Below are 20125 nucleotides of genomic sequence, written 5' to 3'. Positions count from 1 at the left end.
CATTGATGTCCCTTGATGGGGCATCCACAACTTCTCTGGACAATCTTCCAGTCCCCACCACTCTCTGAGCAAAGAATTTCTTCCTAACATTTAACCCAAACTTACTTGCTTTCAATTTAAAAACATTGCTTCTTGTCCTGTTCCTATATTTGTCTATATAAAAAGTCCCTCTGCATCCTTTTACCCTTAAGGTACTGGAAGGCCACAGTGAGGTCTCCCTTTAGCCTTCTCTTCTCCAGGTTGAACAACCCCAGCTCTCTCAGTCTGTCTTCATAAGAGAGGTGCTCCATCCCTTAGATCATCTTTATGGCCCTGCTCTGGACCTACTTGAACAGGTACACATTATTCTTCTCTTGACCTTCTGACCTCTCCTCTTTTGATGTAGTCCAGAATGTGGTTGGCCTTCTGGGCTATGAGTGCACACTGTTGGCTCATGTCCACCATTTTGTTAACAAGAACCCCCGAGTCCTTCTCTACAGGGCTGGTCTCTATGACTTCTTCTCCCAGTCCGTACTCACTCTAGAATTGCCCTGACCCAGGTGCACCACTGTGCACCTGGACTTGTTGAACATCATTAGGTTCTCATGGGCCCGCTTCTGATGTTTGTTCAGGTTCCTCTAGGTGGCATCTCTTCCTTCTCTTGTGTCAACTGCACTGCTCAGCTTTGTGTCATCTACAAACTTGCTGAGGGTGCACTCTATCACTGTGTCATCAATAGATATTGAAAAGACAGAGCCCTGAGAGCACTATATATGGTAATGTAGGTTATTATATTCTTTCTTCTTATTTTTTGTTCAGTCTGAGTAGTATAATTCTTAGACATCTTTATAGTTTCTAAGCTCAGTTTTCTTATTTATTCACTTTCACTTGCCAGATCTTCTTTAAAGCCTCTTTAAAACCAGCACCACAGGTTTCTTATTTAGCACTTTGTCTGACCTCTGTCTCTACCTCTTTCTCATCCATGTGGTTAGGTAATTCATTGAAGCACAAATAAAATAATGTCTATATTGTACCAGAGCTTAACCCCCTCCATTAAGCAATTAGTAATAGCAATTGCAGCAAGTGTTCTACAGCATGTTCCCAATGTGCTGCATGTTCAGTGAACATAAAATAGTAGAAATTTGGTTCTCCTAACATTACAGTCAAGATGCAAGTTTATTTAGGTCTTATATAAGTGTCACATTTGAGCAGATTTTTTAGGGTTAGCAGAAGGAATATTACTCAGCAAATGCCATTGCCTAAATGAAAAGCTCTAAAATACAACAGCTACATATAACAGGCGTGAATTTTTCTTTGGTATTTTTCTTACTAGAAGCTCTAGTGTTCTGGATGAAACTTGAAAATAAAACAAAAGAGTGCAAGGCAAACAATATTGATGTAAAAAATTTAGCTCAAATACATATACAGTTTCAGAGTAATTAGGCATGGAGAATGTGATGATTCAGGGGATTTAATCAATAGGCAAGCCTGCCACCTAGAATTCAACGCTACAGGAATTCACAGAAAACTGTAATATACCCAAAATCCAGACAATAATTGAAAAACCTAGAAACTAAATAAAAAGCTAACTGATATGGTCATAAAGGTTAGGAAGATCTTGATCACTAAACTCCATACAGTGACACAGAATCACAGAATGGATAAGGTTGGAAGAGACCAAAATCGGCCATCTGGTCCAATCTCTCTGCTCAAGCAGAGCAGAGAGCAACATGGCATAGAACTGCATCCAAACAGTTCTTGAATGCCTTCACTGATGGAGAGTCCATGATCTCTATGGACAACTTGTTCCGGTGTTTGGTCATCCACAGAGTAGTTTTTTCTCATATTCTGGTGGAACTTCCTATGCATCAGTTTCTACCCATCACCCTATAGGTTGGCACCACCAAGAAGAACCTGGCTCCATCCTCTTGTCACCCTCCCTTCAGATACTTATATACATTGATTAGGGCCCCTCAGTCTTCCCTTCTCAAGACTGAACAGGCTCAGCTCCCTCAGCCTTTCCTCATGAGAGACTGTCCCTTAATCATCTTTGTCGCTCTCACTGGACACACTCCAGGAGCTCCACGTCTCTCTTGCTCTGAGGAGCCCAGAACTGGACACAGCACTCCAGATGAACCTCGCTGGGGCTGAGCAGAGAGGTAGGATCACATCCCTTGACCTGCTGGCAATGCTGTTCCTAATGTACCCCAGGATACCATTGGCCTTCTTGGCCACAAGGGCACACTGCTGGCTCATGGACAGCTTGTTGTCCACCAGGACCCACAGGTCCTTCTCTACTACAGTCATCATGTCACCTGGGAGCTGTAGTTCACCACCCCGATTCTTTCTTGCTGACATGACTGACAGACAGGAAAGTATTCTGAAGTTCCACCTAGGCTCCTCTCAAGTTTGTTTGATCAATCATAGGAGTAGTATCAGCTTGTGTGCATCATGAGACATGTCATCAGACCTGTAAAGCATATGAGTTGTATGGTTATACTGAATTAACTTGAAATTCAATGTAGTTTCAAAAAGTTGAATGTTTATAATATTTTTTCATATTTCCATAGCAAACAAAATGCACCAACAGAACCTTTTATATTTCAAACTAAATGGTTTTCACACTCTGTAGTCCTTGACACATCAAGAAAGCCGGTTCTTCAAGCTTATACATTTGTGTGAGTGAGACATATGATAGTCCACTGGTTAGCAAAACTAATTCAAAACAATATGAAGCAAAATATCATTTCAGAAGTATGAAGTATCAATGATTGATGGATTTACTTCATAATGAAGCAGAGTCTGCTTATTCCAACAGTAACTAATGACTTGATAGCATGGAGGCTGCTGTGATAAAATAACAAAGTTAGTGCTGGACTTTAGCGGTCAGTCTTCTTAGATTTCTGTAGTAAATTACTATCTCTTTGGCAGATATACCTTATCTACAATATTTTCAATGGCAATGTCCATTCTTCTGTAACACCTAGGGTAGGTACCACGAGTCTGTAAACAGTTTCAGAAACATGAACTATAATGGTGTAAAGTTTGACATCCTTCTTCTTCCTAGTGAACTGAAATACATGGAAGTTGTTCTTCAAATAGCAAAAAAAGATTTTATTATGCATATTATGAACATATTCTAAATTAAAATGCTGTAAGCATCTCTCAAAAAAGAACGTCTGTCATATGCTAAAATACCTTAGAGTACCTTGGCAGATTTTTTTTGTTTCTGCAAACTACTACTATATCAAAATATTGGCACTAAATCAAACTTGCATCTGTTTGCAGGTAGGGTTAAATGCAGAGTCTGTTTCCTACAGATATAGATGGTTTAATGCTTTCTACTAGGCATTGTCATAGATTATTTTTGAATCTAAAAGCAGTCTTTGGTAAGAGAAGCTTGTTTTAACTAGATAAACATTATTCTTTGTCCTGAACCACACACATATTCTTAAGCATATCTTTTACCTGTACCACTAAAACTCATGCTTCCATATATAACACTTCCATCCAGGGTTTGCAGAGGAAATAAATTTATTTTGTGTTACACAGAAATAATTGAAGTCTAATTAATGTTTTGAATTTTCCAAAGGTACTTTTTAAGCCAAAGATGTACGCTGGTTGCAAAGTATGACAGAATTTGCCACTCCACATAAGGCACCTTTTCTCTCCTTCATGGTACCGAATGCATTCCCACAACAAGGAAAGTGAGAGAAACATGAGACATCATCTTGGTCTTAAAATATCCCAAAATATTTCATTTAAAGGCAAGGGTATCATTAAACATGGTCTTTCCTTTAGCTTTTTAACTCTGGTAAGCCACTTACACCTCATATGTTCATATGATTATTCAAATTTGTCTCTTTCATTTCATTCATAACACCTGTTGATAATTATCTGTACACCTGTATAAATAATCAACACCTGCATACATGAAGAGAGATCTCATCACAAGTTGCTGTCCGTACACGTCCTACACATAACCTTGTCTTCTTATATGTACAACTGCCTTTCTTAATGTCCACATTCTAACTTAATGCATCAGTGATAGGGTTTCAAACCCAATAAAACAGCTACTTCTTTTGGGTTAATTATCTTAAGTGGCAGTACTCATTAATATCTCCTGTTTCTAATTATTTTCTATATTTACTGTATTTTAAATGTTGATGGAGGAACAGTTTATGTTACCATAAGGAACTACAGATGAGAATAACAGAAATGTTACAAATGAAAGTGACATGACATGAATATTACAAATGAAATGACAAGATGATGATTTAGAGGGTAAGTCCTACAAGGAGCAGCTGAGGCAGCTGGGGTTGTTCAACCTGGGGCTCAGGGGTGACCTTTATCACTCTCTACAACTACCTGAAAGGGGGTTGTAGCCAAGTGGGGATTGGCCTCTTCCCACACGCAACTGCTGACAGGACAAGAAGACATAGCCACAAACTGCAGCAGGGAGATTTAGGTTGGACATCAGGGAAATTTCTTCACAGAAAGGGTTGTTAAACATTGGAACTGTCCAGGGAGGTGGTGGAGTCACCATCCCTGGAGGTGTTCAAGAAACAACTGGATGTGGTGCTCAGTGCTATGGTCTAGTTGACAGGGTGGTGATTGCTCAAAAGTTGGACTCGATGATTTCAGAAGTCTTTTCCAACCTAAATGATTCTGTGGCACTAAGGATCTTGACTCCTCCCAAAATATTTTCACCAGTTAATAGCTCATTTAAATTTATGTGAGAAAAATATTAAGATTGAGTTTAATTGAAGTAATTGCTCTTTGCAGTAAATTTTTTCTTTAAGGAATAAACCTGAGGCTAACTTTCAACTTCCTCATTTTGGCAAGCATTAAACTTCTAAATTTTTTTATGGCAGGAGAGATTAGAAATCTCGGTTGAATATAGGGCCTTGCTGGCTTAGCCACAGAACTGAAATTTAGCAAACCCTCTTCCCAAAGACCTTCCAACCAGGCAAGGTAGGCTACACATGGGAGAATTAAGAAGGGATGCAAAGTGACTTGGAATCCCACTGAACAGATAAATGGAAGAGACAAAAGTAAAATCCAAGTTTGCCGAGATTCAGTTTTTCTGTTGGTTAGCACTGCTGTGTAACAATTTGTCAGCATTCAGCAGTATTTGGTATTGGTTTAATTCACGACTATTCATTTCAACTCAAACTCTGGTGCTCAGCATTGCTTTCAGACAAATTTTTTGCCAAAGATCAGCTGTACTCCATATGTCAGTTTAATCTGTTACTACACAACAGAACAGAGGCTTCTTTATCTCAGATCCTGTATTCCAAAACAGTCCATCTAAGTATACTTTTTTCCTGCTAATTCAGTTATTACTTTAATGTATAGCTATCAACATTTTCAGAGGTATTTATTTTTGATTCATGGAGCATGACAAGCCATCATTTTCTAACAGACTGCAGGGAAACCATCTTCACTAGATAGATATAAAGCTGCAGTTCTCTTTATCTGCTGACACAGGCTGGATTTCAACCCAAGACTGGCAATTGCTAATTCTGGAAGCAGCAATCCATGCCTAGGTTTCCTGAATTTTTCTTCTTTTGAGATAAGTATGAGAGGGCAGACTGCTCTGCTTTCTATGTTCTGTTTGTTGGGGGTTTTTTCCAAAAACAAATGAAAGCTAGAAACTCTATTACTTGCTATGCATGGAATATCTTTATAGTTTAGACTTAATATTTCTATAATGTTTTGAGGGTTTTGTTTTAAAACCCCTTTGTCTTTTTATGGTTGCTAGTGCATCAATGTTTTGGGAGGAAGCTACAGCCTTCATCCAAATTCAGTGGCACTTGCTTCAGCAAGTGCTCTTGGTGGTGCTACCCACATGGGTGAATGGTATGCGCTATTACAATACATGCACAATGATATGCATTGTGAAAGGACCTTTTAAGACTTCTCCACTTCATACTTTTTGGTTATGCAGAAGAAACCCTGGAATAAAAGAGGAAACATGGACAAGAAAATAGATTAAGCAATGATTTTGACATCTGAAACTATGAACACTTTTTAAACACAGAATGAGTCATCTGCATATATGTTTGATTTGTTTACTTTCTTAATTGAATATCAGACTGAAATAAGAAACACCTTATGGCATAGCTTTATTTAACATATTTGACAATGATTATACTAATAAATTTTGGGTTATAGAATTACAGTCACAATTTAGAATGTATTTAGAATGAGATTCACTGTTAGAGATTCACAAATAGTTTAAATTTTCAAGCATATTTGAGGTCACATTAATATTTCATCAATGAACAATCTGCACATTGGAGACTTACGACTTAACTAGTCATCAGTGATGAAGCAATAATATTTCCTTCACAGTCTGAAGAAGTGTCATTTAAAAAATGACATGATAAAGAGAGGGACTATTTCAGTCAAAAAGAAAAATGTTTTCCTATTTGTATTTTCTTCATCCCTTTCAGGAAGAAACAAGCCTTTGTATCAGTAGAAGTGGATAATTGTTATTCAAGAGTATAATTATTAATGTGGGCTTCCTACACACAGCTCAGCCAAAGAATTTCAGTTCAGATTCACATGAATTAATTAGCACTCAGTGATAGTGGGGTACAGTTGTGGTGCCCTATGTATAGCCTTGCTAACTTACGTATTTTTGAATAATGAATGTATAATTATAATATGCAAATTTTGACTTTTTAACTGCTATGATGGTGTGTCACCTAATTTGGACCACTTCTCTGTGTACCAATTTGTAGTAAAGAAAAATTGCACTTTGGTTCCATCTGTGTTCTTATCAGAATATGAAGCGTAAGGCTCTTAGTACAACAGTCCACTGCAATTCATAGACTTTATAGCTGAGATTATTACGCATGACTGCCTGGAAATGAACCATAAATAACCATGGCTTGGTGAGCTAAAAACAGCACTATGCAATATCAAACAAAAACCCATATCTCTTGTCTGATCTCTCATTACTAGTACAGACAAAGAAGTAGACATGCAAAGGAGAAGAAGATACTCATTCTTCTGCATGCTATAGGAATTTTTCATTTGGCAATTTCCTGCTGGTCAAGAGATGACTTTAATATTCAAAACTTACTTGGAAGATAAGGCACAGAGCCCAGTAGACTTGGATATTACAGAAGGAATAATTAAATACAATATTAATTACATTTAACATTTTGTACTAAAGTCTTTATTTTATGCATTTACTATCTTAGAGTTGTATCCAATTATAAAAAAATTAGTTTGAAAGACCATAATAAATTATTTGTGAACAATTCAATTAAGCATTTGTGATGAAATGAATTTGTAATGCTGTGTAATGTTTTGAATATTTATTGCATATCTATTTTATGTTGAGCATATTGTTATACCCTCCAGGATATTTTGCAGAAGACATTTCATTTGAAGTGTTATTTCCTGAAGGAACAAGCAGAAGTATAACTCCTCTATTACTTCAACATGCTACGGTGTCCCTCTCTGCTGCATAGTCAGAGATGTTATCTAGGCAACCTTTTGTCCAATTAAAATCAAACTGTTATCAGGCATGAATGTAGTCACTCAAGCTACTGATGGTCTAAGTACTTACTTTATATTTAAAATATAAAAAATATGTTTGACACACAATCATTATTGTACAAACTTAAAATTGCAAACTTAAAAAAAAAAAACAGTGCTATTTAGGGTCATTTAACTTACCCTACACAAATTATTCTTCACTATAGGGAAATATTTAACCTTCAACCTCCTGGACAAACAGCCGTCTATTAACAGACCATCAATGAATATTCATTAAACCTACCAAAAAACCCTACCTAAAGAACTGATCTGTCATAGTATGATTGCATAGGAAAAAAAAAAAAAAAAAGGCAGAAGCTGTAGAAAACTTCCATCCAAACAGAAGATCTATTTCTTCTACACTACCATCTTTACCTGAAGTGCACAGCAGCATGAAAATTTGTAAAAGAAAGATAATATACTGAACAAAAAGATCCATCCGAAAATATCCTGGCAAAACAACACCAAAATGTATCCAATCAGCCTTATAAAAATGAGGCACTGACTGTATATGCCTCCTCTTTTGGGGGAATGAAAATGCAAATAATCCATAACAGATGTTATTCTTTTTGCTTGGTACAATGCTATGAGCTGTTTGGATGTAATTATGGTAAGTTCAGTTTGCAAATATATACAGAACATAATAAAAATATTTATGAAATGAGCTATAACTCAGTAAGATGAACAGTGCTGATATTTCAAGAAAATCAAATGTCTGATACATTTTATATTATTTTGGGATATGCAAATAATTGGTTTTGTCATTTCTATAACAACACACAAAACTTCATGTAGAACACAAAAAAAGTCAAGTCCCTAATACAACTGTAGGAATGCTTTTTGTTTTGGGGGGTTGGAGGAGTACTTACATTAAGCAACATGAACAAAATCTTTCTCAAAAGCTCAAATTACTTGCTCAGATCTTGAATTGGTTTGAATAAATACTTACTTTCCCTTCTGTTCTCAAAAATTCTTTTGTTTTCTTGAGTTTCCTTTTGGTGTGAGAAGTACTTTTCAAGTTACATGTTATCCTCAAATCTCTCATAGTGGGTCTTCCACCAGGCCAGACATACTCAGTGCCTTCTGAAGTATCAGATTGCTTTGGACTGAATCTTCTATGCCCCAGAGTAAAGCAAACTGAAAAGCATTGGCTTCTGGCAATCAGCCTTTTTGCTTTTTCATTCTACAAGGGTAAAATAATGCATAAAATAATTGTTTAACCCAGTTTTTGGCTCTCTCCTAACTCCATAATTAGCATACTGCCAAGCACAGGAAAGATAAAAAAAGGCAGCTATAGACACCATTACTAGTTGTTGTTACCACTACTAGACCCAGCAGTAGATTTAGAGGAAGCAATGAGGGTTCTTTTATTTCCCAGATGAAGACACTAGCCTTAGGCTAAAGGTTGGTTTGGTCTTTGTAATGGCTATTTAAAAGGTTCCATTCTGTTTGTTGGCAAAGATTTTATTTATCCTAATAAAGTCAGTTCCACATCACAGACGTGTGCTAGCATAAGATGGTAGAACTGACCTTTCTGGCACCTTCTTTGCTATGATTTTTTTAAATTTTTTTTTTTTGTACTAATGGGATTTGCACACCACATCACACCTCACCCCCTATCATTTCCTAAATGTTGGCATCAGCTGTAAGAGCTAGAAAAACTTATATTCATTTGCATGTCTGAAAATGTGTATGTCCTCCTGTACAATGAGTTAAGGTAGTTTCTTCCTTTATCAATACTTTGGTCTATCACTTTCACAGCATCACTCCTTCAGTCCTTTCCCCTTAATTTTAATGTTACCCTCAAATATTTGCAACCAGCCTATTCAGAGTAATTTTTAGGTATCTAGCTCTTGATAACTTCAGGGTTGAATACTGCTGAAATTACCTGTTTTCCTAAGCATCAGGGATGAGACTTCTTTTTTGAGGACACACTAACTAAATAAAAGCAGTTATTATTGTGCTTTCTTTTCCATATTTTATTCTAGCAAACATATTACCTCTCAATCTTTCCTAAACCGTAACAGTTGTCTAATCAGAAATATTTACCAGTGGGGAATGGTTAGTAACAGTGATACAGCAAGCTAGTGCGATACAGCAAGCTAGTGTGTCATTTTCTCAGGATCCATTAACGATTCCCTGTGAAAAGTCAGATATTGTATCTTTTAAATTACAATTTTATCAAATATCATCATACAAAAAATTAATTTTTCTACACCTTCGATACCTATTTTGAGTAGAAGTGTTTGAGTATCAGATGTCTGTTCTTAAGGCTGATGAAAGTACCACCAAGAGTCTTTAGAACTACAAACTTGACTACACAAAGCCACAAAAATGTCAAGGAACATTTTCAGCTCATACAATGCAATTCTCAAGAAAGGTGTTGTCTACTCATCATTGTGACTTACAGAAACATGCATCAAATCTACATGCTACGTTTATTCATCAATGGGAAATGGTTTGAAGAGGGTAAGGAGAGAAAAGAAGGGATATCTTCCAGTTTTGACTTGACTTGATCCTAGTCTTGCTTTTACCTTTGATCAAGGCCAGTGTCATCTTTTAAAGTATCAATCCTGACCGTCATTCTACATATGAAGGATGGAATTTGGGATTCAGCAGGCAAATAGCTCCACCGTTGTTGAAGCCTCTCTCTTCCTAACTCAATACTTAATTTGTATCTCAACTCACAGTACAAACACTATGATGGTTGACTGTATGTCAGCCTGGATAACTGTGTAATACACATGGGTTTACATCACAGAAAGTGGGAATGATACTATCAGGTTAGAACTGTGCAGTCAAATTCTAGCCCAGTTCTTTAGTTCAGTGATATATTGTTTTAGTTTTTTATCATCTTATCACTCTTAGGTATCATTTACTGAAAGAGAAAGCTAATACTGTGGCTTGCATAGGTACCGTTATATCCCTTTAACCTTAAAAGGTTATATGAATTTGTAACCGAGTTTTTCCTAATATTTTTTTCTTGTTTGTAAGAGTTCGCGTGCTGTTTTTATGTTTTCATTGATGTCAAGACCTTGGTATAAAAACAAGACTAGCACTGTACTAATTTACCCTATGGTCTCCTGTGTCTTCCTTTGCCTCTCTCCTTGAGCAACTGGCATAGCTGCAGGACTGTTTACTCCACAGCTTATTTCCCCTTTATCTTTGATGTCCCAGGATGTCAAAGGCTGTGAATTTAATATTGATTTTATAAAGTACTTTTACTGTAACATGTCAGTTAGGATTAGCTTCAACCTCGAGGAAGCTCAGGCAGTGAGCTGGATTTGCACGCAATGTGGCTCTCCAGCTCTCAGACTCTTTTCCCAAGCGAATGCTTTATTTATAAGAGTGACAGTGTGCTGTGAAAGCAGGGATAGCACACAGCCCCCAGCTATCTCTGTGTCTTGTATACACAACGTCAGTGCCCTGTGTATACATTAGGCTTGAAAATGTAAGTGGATCAGAGAGACGTATCATTTGCTGGTATGTAAACAGACAGATGAGTTTATAGATCGCATTAAACCCCAGTGGCTGTAACTAGTGGAAGAGACTTCCTGGAGTCCCATCCCCCATCTCACTCCTCCTTGTTTCTCCTTATGCCATCAACACCAACACCAGGACCTGGACTCAGCTCCTTTAGTGAGCAAATAAAGGCATCTTTCCAAAGGAGGAATCACAGCTGAGGAATGTTCATGCTTGATCTTGTTCCCTTAAACTTTTATTGCTCCTTTGAAATGGCAGCTGCTGATGATGGAGTGTATTAATCCACAAATTAATCTGCAAAGTCTTTTATAACTCAATATTGATCCTTCACTCAGTCCCAATAAAAGTGAAGAATTTGTCCTGCTATCTCCTTTCTTTTTCCTTTTTTTTCACCTTATACTTTTGAGAAAGAACCAAATTGCAGTTGCCATATTTTGTATCTAAAACACTGAGATCAGCCTTCGTCAAAGACTGATAAAGCTGAAGCTTGGAATTACGCTCTCAAGGGAACAGTCACCAGTTTTCGTGTGCGTTGAGCAAATCATGCCAACTGATTACACACTGTTAATGAAAGATTAACTATTTAATACATTAGCTTTTTGTGAGCATATAGAACAGCTGTGCACTTGGGCTATGTCTGCCCCATTCATAGCATGTTTGATTTCTCATAGCTCCCCAGTTGCTCTGATCTTGCCTTCCTCCTCAGCTGGGACTTGAGTTAGCTTAGGTCTTCTGAGCATGTTGAAAATATTTATTGTTTGGTTCATCAATTATTCTGTAAGCCTTGACTTTGCAGCCTATGAACATTTACAGCAATGCACAAAAAAATAAAGAAGTTATTATTCTTTATATACAGCATATATATGGCTGCTTAAAAAATATCACTCATGTAGCTGCAACATTATTCTTTTTAATTTCTTATGTTGCTTTGTCTAGCTATATATGACAGTATGAAATTTGGTTTAAGCCATTTTCATAAAATATAAGCCATTCCAGTGCAAAACCTGTGAAATTTCATAAAAAATATTTCTGAGTTTTAGTAACTGAAGAGAGAAGAAGGTAAAAATTATCTTATTTTCCTGTTTCATATAATGTGACAAATAAAGAAACTACAAAGCAACATTTGTGATTTCAGCTCTTGCAGGAAAAAATTGGAAGTATAAAAGTGAAAGCAACTTTCATGTGCATGCAGATAGGTACACACATACCCTTCCTTTTATACTGAAGATGAGACAGTATTTTTGCATGGAATCAGGCAAGCATGACTTTAGGTGAGAAAGACAAAGTCACAACACTTTTTTGAATAAGTCTTCATAAACTGATAACAAGCTCAAAATCTGCAAATCAGACTCCGAAAATAATATCTCAAAACTTAAACTCAGAAAGATTGCCCTTTGGTGCCCACTCTCTCATCTCTTAACCATGAGAGAAACACTTAGGGGATATAGCCTAAGAAAATACTTTATATATTTCTCTTCAAGACAAAAAAAGACAAAAATATTCCCAGTGTTATGTTAAAGTGAAAATTTCCACACTAGATACCAGTGCTTAGAATTTTGGACATACACCAACTAAATAATCAAATTAAGTACAAAGCATTTTGAGTGCAACCTGTCACTACTGCCAGTGTTACCACCAGCCCATAAATATTTAATACACCTGAGAACACCTCTTCTGCTTCCTTTGCATTAGGTACACTATATATCATATCTAGTTTTTTTAGAATTTAGATATTACTTTTTGTCTGTCTACATAATATAATGTGCTACTTTTTTCAAACAAGAAAAAAATTACCTTCAGAGATTTCAGGCTCCATTTATTTATGTCTCATTTCACAAAAATAATCCATGAATATGTGCAAAATCATTCACAGGATATTTTTTAATTACTATTATTTCAAGGAAACATATACTCAAGAGATTTTTAACAAACCTGTTTTTATGGGTGGTTGTAGATGCCTTCTTATATTTTACACGCTAGAAAGACACACAGAAACAAAAAAATCCTTCCTATATTGAAGTCTGAGCAGTCAGCTGTGAGTTAGGGACTCTTTGTCACAGACCATCCAAAGACTGACAAAATTGATAGTGGGCTTCTAAGGCTTTATGTTCAAAGTTTCCAAAAAGATTTTAAATTAATTTCATAGAACAAATATAAAGCATGTAAATGTTACTGCTGCTCCAACATACAGCAGCAGGAGGCACAGAAAATTCATTACTTCTCTAATATCACTCAAAGACTCTATGATGCAGTCAAGAATTGAATGAAGGTCTCCTAAATCTCTGTTCATAGCAAACAGTTTTGCTTTCATCCTATAATCCCTGACAGCCAGAGGCTATTGCAGGGTGGCCTAAATTAAAGGAACCCTGAGGTAGTGTTAATTTGTGCCATAAGGTCAAAACAGTCTCTATTACCCCAAGGGCTCTGTTGGCACAGTGGTGGCATAGTCACTTTTGTTATTTTTTTCCTGTTGCTCAACTGAGCACAGCCTAGACAGTCCTAAACACTGGATATTGCAGTGTTCAAATTTATTTGCCATTAGAAAGTCTTGAACAACAATTTATATTGACAAAATTCTGGCTAAGGCTGTTAGTGAGTTGTTTATATTTTGGGGTGTGTGGCAAGAATACTGTGAAAATACCTTGTTTCTACACTTTGAAGAATATCTACATTTTTTAAAAAATAACTTAAAAGAAAGTAAATTGAACCATTGACTATTCACCATTCTTCTCTTAATTTTTTTTCTCAAGAATAATAGTTGCAGAATGTTGATAGGAACATAAGTGCTTGTAAACAGCAAATAATGAAGTGTATAAAGATAGTTAATTTGAATAGCTGTTAAAAATTTGAACAAATGCTTATAAACAGTCTTTTGAAATATTTGACCAGCTTCTCCTATATATACTTCAATAATACATATGTGGATGCATGTCAGCATTTATAACATCAGGTTTTGTATATTTATGCATTTTCTCATTAACCCATGTAGTGGATTTGTCCCATCTGCCATGCTATTAACTTTATTCATTAGCAAAGATAAATTAAACACAGTGATTACATCAAAAATACTATAGCCGTACAGTTCATCTGCAATGTTATCTTCACCATTTGGGGGCAAATCTTGAGTGTCAGCTTCGACTTTAGCACTTATACTACTTAAAAATGCATTGGTGGAGGGATTAGGAGGAACACTAGGATCTGGCAGGAAAAAAACTGTATCTACTCTTTACAAATAGAAAGCAAACATCTTTCCTAATGTCTCAGTGAATTAAGTTTGAGAATGTGTTCATAAAATCATTGTTGTGATTTGTAAGTCTAGTGTACTAACAACAAGCTACAAAACCCAGTATCTTGTATGTATCAACTACATGTTTGCATATTGGCTATCTCAATTTCAAGAATGACTCCTAAGGTAACATCCCTCTTTTGCTCCCAAGTCTGTTGGGAAATTGTCCTCATTGGAGGTTCTGCTTTGTGTGTGTTGGTACTCTTCTTGCACTCAGAGCATCCATGGATTTAACTTTTCAGCTCTGCTTCTCAGAGCCACTCACACAAACTACCATTTCTCTTTCTTCACCATATTTCTGTTTCTGTGTATTTTCAATTCTTTATTTATTCTTTTATTTTTATGTATTTTCTGTTTGAAGTTACATTCTTCAGTTTTGCAGTTTAATGTATATATTTGTTCTCAGTGGGAATTGGTTTTGCTTGCTAGGAAGGTGATACAGCAATATTTCAATGTATTTTAACTGCATCGCCATTTAGGGTTTTGCACAACACATCTTTCTAGAACTGATAGGACAGAATGGGCAAGACAGGCATCAGGTCACAGTGGAGTAAACAGCTGAGTTCTTCACCTAATGATTGCTGGTGGAAGGCAATCTGGTACAGACACCTCAAAAGGGGAGGCCACCAATTTTAATGAAATAACGAATGTTTCAGTAAAATGGGTTACATTTGAAGTTCAGCCATACAAGCTGTGCATCATTTGTCAGTGGAGAGAGAGCTGTATTAAACTGCAACCACAATCAACAGATTTCTACTGTCCAACAACTTCAGGGAATCCCCTTTCAGCACAAACTCCAGATATCAAAATACTGGTTATATGATCCCTTTACTACCTAAGATTCTGCCTTTCTTTGTAACAGGAATTTGTTAATACTGTTTTTATATAAGCAGAGGACAGAGGATGCTTTTGGATCTTTTCAATGATCACTTACCCATTTCTTTATCCTTCCATCCATTGCTACCAACATATCTTCATATTTTGCCTCATACACATTCATTCTCCCTAAATGCATCAGCAATGAGAGACTAAATTTGTATGCCCCCTTTGCAGTCTGCTTCAGAGGGATTCTCAGAATATCCTGTCTTCCCAAGGACAGGATATACACCTTTTTCATGGAAGACTAAAATCTGAATAAGAAGTAAAATAGGAGCGATATCAAAATATCCCTAAAATGTAGATAGGGCATTATTTTCGGATCCCATTGAATCCTTCAAGTGTTTTCTAGCCAATTCTTGTTTTGCTACTCCAGCGCTGTGTACTGTGCTAAAATTAGCTGCATCCTTGAAAACCTTATTAAATGTCACTGGATATATTCAAGCATTTACATGTTTTGATGTTTTGCCTTGTTTTGAGCAGTATAACTTAATCAGCAGTCATGTAGCAACATCCAAGACAAATACAGTAATAGCCTTGTGTTCTATTTTTCATTAATTGAGATGGAGCTTACACTGCCTTCCACTGCACTTGTATTCATTTCTCTTATTTTTCTATAAACAAGAACAGAAATCATTTTTTTCATTATCAATGAAATAATTTCTGTAATAATATCAAGCTGCTTTCATGAAATTCCATATGATTATGATAAACGTTGATATTATGTTCAATTTGGAGTCTCTCCTACTCATGTCATGTTGCATTTTTTAGGGCTTGGAAGGCTAAGCCCATGATCTAGCTTAAAGAGATGTAAATTAGGACTATAGCCAAAAATATGGAAATGTATTACTCAGTGTTGTGAGAATGCCTCCTTTAAGACCTTGAAAAATAATTAAAATATGTTTTCATTTTCAGAAAACAGTTGTATATTAACCAGAAATTTCAGTGTTGAGGCCTTTACATTTTTCTAAGAAAACTCATCATTTGCTATTCAGAAATCCAATTGGTTCTTTTACAGTCTCTGTCCAGGCTTCAACTGAGAGATTATTTCAGTAGTAATCCTTGGAATTACTAAGAAAGAGATATTATTGAGCTTTTCCATACACATTCTGTCACAGTTTTGTAAGCGGGAAAGCTTACAAAACAGGACCAGCTTGGGGATCTTGCCTAGCCTGTAGATGGTGATAAGAGTGCAGTAGGCAGTGGCTAAGGGTTAGGTTCACACCCGCTCGTAGCCCGAAAAAGAGACACACAAGATGCCAAGTGAGCACCCAAACAGCCAAGGCTGATCTGCTTTATTGAAACAAAATGGTGGGTTTTCTAGGGTCAAGTAGGGAAGGATCTAGAAAGAGGGTGGTGATTGGGAGGAGCATGCAAATCCTCTTACAACAATTGGACTGGGGTATATGAATAAACATGAGAGGTGTTAACAGGGAGTGAACCAACAAAGGGAAAACATGATTGGTCAGTACCTCAAGGTAAACTGACCTGTGAGACACTGTCTCTATGCCTTGCAGGCAAAGTCCATGAGGGAATAGAAAATGAAGAAGTCAACCTACAAATAGGTTTTTAATATTAACATAGCTACCACGAACAGTCCTTAAACATTAGTGTGACCATTAGCAGTGGTGTTCCCAAGGCTGGTTTTCTATTCCTCAAAAGACACTTCTCCTTTTCCTCGATTCTTCCACATCTCAAACGCAGTTTCCGTTTCTTCATAATCTGGCTCACCTCCAACATCATTCATGTCTTAGTAATAGAATCATAGAATACCAGGTTGGAAGGAAGATCTGGTCCAATCTTTCACGTAAAAACTGCAGTCTAGACAAGATGACCCTGCATCTTCTCCAGCCAAATTTTAAACGTGTCCAGTATTGGGGAATACATCATTTCCCTGGGAAGTTTATTCCAATGGCTGATTGTTCTCACAGTGAAAAAATATTGCTCTTATGTCCAATTGAAATCTCCCTAGGAGTAACTTGCCTTGTCTTTTCCATGTGACTCCTTGTAAAAAAGGGAGAGTCTGTCTTCTGTCTAGCCACCCTTTAAATACTGGAACTAGGTGATAAGGTCTCCTCTCTACCTTCTTTTCTCAAGGCTGAACAACCCCACTTCTCTCAGCCTTTCCTCATACGGCAGGATCCCCTGATCTTGGATTATCTTTGCAGCCCTTCTCTGGACCATCTCCAGCCTGTCCCCATCTTTTTTGAATAGTGGGGACCAAAATCAACCACAGTATTTCAGGTGTGGCCTGACAATCACTGAGCAGAGAAGGATAACAGCTTTTTTATCTCTGCTGCTGATGTTCTTGTTGATTCAACCCAGCATGCTCTTAGCTTTCTTTGACACAGCTGCTCCCTGTTCACTCATGTCAAGCTTCTTGTCCACCAGGACACTGAGAACCTTTTTCCCTGAGCTGCTTCCTAGACTGGTAGATCCCAAACTGTGCTGCACTCCTAGATTATGGTTTCCCAGGTGCAAGATCTTATGTTTATCCTTGGGAGTTTCATAAGATTCATGTTAGTTTCCTCAAAGTCTATTCATTCATATCAGTCTTTTTTGCAGTAAAATAAGGCTGAATTGTGAAAGCTCATTTTGAATTTACTGACTTAGTGAATGTGTGGCATGTTACAGCTATAGTTCATTAAATATTTTTGAGGATCAATGCACTTTTTACTGTTTGTTCAAAGTTCTACTGTATGGATATTCCTTCTTGGTAGGCATGTTTCTGAAGACTAGAAAACTGCACTCCTTTTTTATAATCTTTGTACATCATAGGTAATCAGGAGCAAAATCGTAGAGTTGTGACTGGAATTGTTACCAGTGAAAACCCAATAAGTCTTTATGGCAAGCAGAATTGGCAATTGGCTTTTCTATGTCCTTCTTCCATTTAACAGCATTAGGTGTAGCAGTGTGGCAAGCTACGTCTGGCTTCGGAGACTACCTTCAGAAGAGCTGTATTTTATTTCAGTCTTTTTTCATGGAGAAACAAGCACCTTAGATTGTAGAAATTGTACTTGGAAGAAAGATCATTATTAAAGACAATGACAAAATTCTTACTGATTTCATTAGCAGCCAGGCCTAACAACTAATTGCTGATAAATGAGTCTATGGCATAGTTTATTTAAGTATTTACAGTTCAGTGCTTAAACATGTTCATGTGAAACTTTTGGCACTACTTTTTAAATATCAGATAGCTGTGTTATTTATAAAACATTTTACCTAAGAGTTCATGCTCCAGAGAAATTGCTGATTTTGCCTATGCAAACCATCTGCTTTTGTTTGTCAGCCTGGCCTTTTTTCTAATGCTCATTAAGAGGAATTCACAAATTTGGCCACTGATTTATTTAAAAACATAATAATGAAAAAAACCTGTAAACCTATATAATAATACTGTAAGTGTTCTCTGTCTCTTCAGAGGTAAAAGAGGATAACATGCAAGCCTCTGCCTGCCTGTATTAAAAGAGTTTGGCCAGCTTTAAATCTAATCAGTGTAACCATTACAGATAAGAGTAAAATCACTTCTGATCATAGATAGTCATAGCAACTCAATATTCACAGTCCACACTGTAATAACATAGATGTGATACTTAAATGGACAGACACAACAATTCATTGTAATAAAGAATTTAATCATTTTATTAGAATAATAATAGGCTTATCAATTCTCTGCTGTTAATTATACTTCATCTTAATAAGATTATATTCAAATACCCTTTCAAGCAATGCACTATAAATATACCAAGCTACAGTTCCATTTAGAGATGCACAACATGCCAAAAGTATACTGGCATCAGTATTTTCAGAACCGGACACAGAAAAATAAATCCTATAAAGAGCACAGCCGTAGGAAAAGAGGGAAAATCTCTATATGGTAGTGTTTAGAAATAATTGGAAGAGGCTTGTTTTGGTTTTTTATATAGTAGTAGTTCTCACAGTGCTAAACTGGTTTATTTACTGGTTATAAGGAGGATAATAACACTGATGTACCAAGAAGTAGCTGGACTGACAGAAGCTGTGCAGACTTTGTCAAAGTATCAGTTCTTTATTCATTTCTGACACAAATTCCTTTGGATATTCAGCAGAGCAACTAAAAATTCTCTATTGTGCCAATTCACTCCTTCAAATCTCTGCCATTAATCACACTTTATGCATAAATGGCATGATATTTTTATGAATTACAATAATTTAGATAGGTGGTAGATATGTATTTTTTCTCAAAATAAAAATCATGAAGATTTACACATGAAATGCAAAAGCACTGACTTGAAGCTCATGCCTGTGTCCCCACTTCAGGAAAGATGACTGGTCTGTTTACTGTCTGAAGGACTGGACTTATTATGAGCAGGAAATGCACAAGAAGGAAGACTTGGGAAAAAACTGAGTTATATAGGTAATTGAAACACATATATAATGTAATTACCAATACCAGGCTCAGAGAAGGAGTTATACTAATTTCATGTGTGTTTTAACCTTTTAGCAATTTCTTCTCTCAATAATCATTTATATATTTTACATAAAATTTGGTCACTAACCAAAGCCTAATGACTGAAATTTTTCTTAATTTCTCTAAGGATCAAAGCTTTACATTTGAAAAGAAAAGACTTTATTTATCATAAAGTGTCACAATATAAGTGAAAGTGAAGCAGAAGGACAAAGATGAACTTAAACATCTGGTGTCTTGTATTGTAACTGAGAGAAGTATAATTGATTTTGCTGTTTTGTAATGTTCATATATTTCTCAGTTTTTAGAATTACCTTATGTTCAGGTATACTTATGAGGAACCCTCCTGTACAGTTAAATATTTTCATTAAAATATAGTTAAGTAGTTTGTAGGCTGTAAAATACTGATTATGCAAATTAAAAATGTGGATAAAATACAGGAAATATTGGAAAATGCTAGTGCATACATGATCTGCAAGTTGTCGGTGTAAATAAAACATTTA

This window comes from Myiozetetes cayanensis, unplaced genomic scaffold, assembly GCF_022539395.1.
Source record: "Myiozetetes cayanensis isolate MyiCay16 unplaced genomic scaffold, myiCay2020 scf6-25, whole genome shotgun sequence".
Lineage (NCBI taxonomy): Eukaryota > Metazoa > Chordata > Aves > Passeriformes > Tyrannidae > Myiozetetes > Myiozetetes cayanensis.
Note: the sequence above shows the minus strand (reverse complement) of the source record.